Source organism: Athene cunicularia, assembly GCF_003259725.1.
Source record: "Athene cunicularia isolate RWA chromosome 20 unlocalized genomic scaffold, athCun1 chr20_part1, whole genome shotgun sequence".
In the NCBI taxonomy this organism is placed as follows: Eukaryota; Metazoa; Chordata; class Aves; order Strigiformes; family Strigidae; genus Athene; species Athene cunicularia.
The window spans coordinates 510,509-513,329 of record NW_020799125.1 but is presented as its reverse complement, the minus strand read 5'-3'; positions in this window follow the sequence as shown (position 1 = coordinate 513,329).

Below are 2,821 nucleotides of genomic sequence, written 5' to 3'. Positions count from 1 at the left end.
CCCCCCCCGCCCCGCCTGCTCCGAGCGCCTGCCGGGTGCGCAGGGGCTGCTCGTGGGGCTGGCAGGCAATGCCAAGCCCTGGCTGCCACGGGCTGGGAGCGCAGAGGTGGGGGTTATGCCTCCCCTCGCCCCAGCGCACCCCCAGCCTGGAGGGGCTCATCTGCATCTCACAGTATCTCTGAGCATCTCGGTCTGCTGGGGATTTTCCTTGGCGTGTTTGAGTGATGGCTGTTGCTCTTTCCAGGTGGAATATCTGGCTGTGCGGGCAGCAGAGCCGGCCGCTCGAGGCGGGTAGTTACCCTGCGCCAGCCGAGCTGGGAACAGGAGAGGGCCAGGCCGGCAGCTGGCACAGCCATCCTTCCTGTGAGGGCTTCCTCGGGGCCTGCCAGCCTGGCTGCCCCACAGATGAGTCTTGCCAGGGCCAGCTGTGCCACCCGGGGCTGGGCAGCAGCCCTGCCCGCGCAGGCAGGGGCACAGCAGCGCTGCAGGCCACAGCCAAGGCACGCCGTGTTTTCCTCCCTCCAGACCTTGCAGCAGAGACCCCAAATCCTGGCACAAAAGGGGCAACGCTGGTGCCGTCCTGCAGCCCACAGGGATGAGGAGCTGCATGTGGGGCGAGGATGGCTAGCACAGGGGCCAGGTGGCCTCACAGTGTCCGCAGTGTGGGGGGGGCCAGCCTCGTGCCGTGCCCAACATGGGGTGCATTGTTTCATGAAAATACATGGTGAAGGCCGAGGAGGACAGACTCGCTGGCTGCCTTGGGCTTCCTGCCACCCAGCTGTGGCCACTGCCTGACATCCCTGCTCCTGGTGGCAATGGCCACCCAGGCCCCGCTCAACCCCTGACAGCACCCGATAAGTTCCTGACCTCCTGCCTGGCTTTCCAGCCTCCCGCAGCCTCCTGTGGAGTGGAGGCAGAGGGATCCTGGCAAACCTGTGACTCCTCCTCACCATCACGGGCACGGCCGAGGTGATGCGCCCCATTGCCTTGCCATCCGCCCCCAAGGGTGAGGGCTGGCACTGGGCTTCAGTCCAGGTGGCCCAGCCGCTCGCCCTCCGCAAGCCGGGTGGCTGGAGACCCTCCATCTTGTGGTTGGATGCTTCTGCCGAAGCATCTTCCCTGTGCCCCCGTCAGTGTGTGGAATTGTGGATCAAGACCTTGCCTGGGTGCCAGGGGCATGGCACAGCCCTCAGGCTGGGGCACGCAGAGCCATGGGCATGTGGTAGCCACCTTGGGTGCCACTTTAGAGGGACTGCTGCCCTGGGCTGGACGGTGGCCTCATCCCACTCATCCTCCCACCCCACTCATCCACCCGCACATCCAACGCAGCCCAGGAGCGTGTGTTCTCCAAAAATCCCCTGTTTGAGGAAACCTGAGGAGGAAGAGTGCGGGGAGATGTGACACGGGTGTTGGAAGGCCGCTTCACCCCATAAAACTCAGGGGTGCAGCACGGCCCCCACACACCAGCCCCGAGGCACCAACCTTCTCCCCACCACCCTCGTGTCAGTCCGAATGACAGCAGGAGGGGGTGCAGCATGTGCCGAATGCCCGCCCACCCTGCGCACACCGTTCAAATACAGATTTTTGTGGAGAGGGATCCCGCCAGCCCCAGGCTGTCAAGGCGGCAGCCCCCACCTTCTCCTCTCAGCCCCCTCAGTCATGTAGAGCCTCAAGTTTTTTCCCTGGGTGACTTCTCCCGAGCCGGCAGAGTGTGACCTCGGGCTGACGCGCTGCAAACCTGCCCTTGCCCAAACCCGCTGCCATCAGCACTTTGCTGCAGCTGCTTCCAGCGCTGCTCAAAGAGTTTTTCCTTGCAGCCTAAACCGCCCCCCTGGCTCCATCCTTCTGGCTCCAGCCCACTGGGGATGGAAGGTTTCTCCTTCCCGAATACAAATAGAACTGTAATCTGCTAAACCCCGCTGTTGATCGCGACTGCATCCTCCTGTCCTGAGCTTTCCTACAGCGCGCCTTTTATACCGGTAATAGCACCAGGCTCCTTCTCCCATCATTGTTGACTCGACAATGAAAACTGTTTGTATTATTGTGTCCCCGAAGCTTTGCCAATAGCACATGTGTCCCGAGCTGATAGCAACAGGCTTTGGCAAGGCTTCGGCTCCATCAGATAAGAGCCTTTAACCTTATTTCTCCAGCTCGAGCACACTACGAGGGTCGTTCTGTCATGAGCCTTTGCTTTATCCTTCCCGTGCGCTTTCAGATCGGAGCAAAGTTGAACAGGCCAAGCAAGAGAGCTGGCTGGATGAGGGCAGAGGTGGAGGTGTTCAGGCCAAGCAGCCTGGGAAACGGTGCGAGAAGATCCCTGGAGGGAGTTGGAAAGATAGAGTTGCTTTCCCAGGCAATTTAAGGGCTCGATGTGCGGCCGTCCCCTGCCTTCCTCAGGGACCCGCTCCACCCCGCCGTGCTCCACCTTGGCCCGGCTCCCGCGCACAGCAGGAGCGAAGTGGAGGAGAAATCCTGGAACCCGGAGGCCCTCGCACGCTCCCGGCTGGCCCGTGAACAAAGCCTTTCCCTTGGAGCCCTTCCCTGCTGCCTCCCTCCTGCCCCCAGCCCCCCTGCGCCCCGCCAGCTGCAGGGAACCCCGACACTGGCACAAGCTTCATCCCTGGGGGTCCTTACCATCCTCCTCCTCCTCCATCCCTGCGCCAAAACCCCCCGCAGCCACTTGCAGCATCCCCGAGCTCCAGCTCTGTTGCTGGGGGGATTTTGCTGCAGCACAAAGGATGCTCTGAAATCAGAAAGTGAAGGAAAAGATGCTGTCTGTGGCAAGCTTTTAAATCTCTTTTTGTAGGCCTATTTGGGGGGG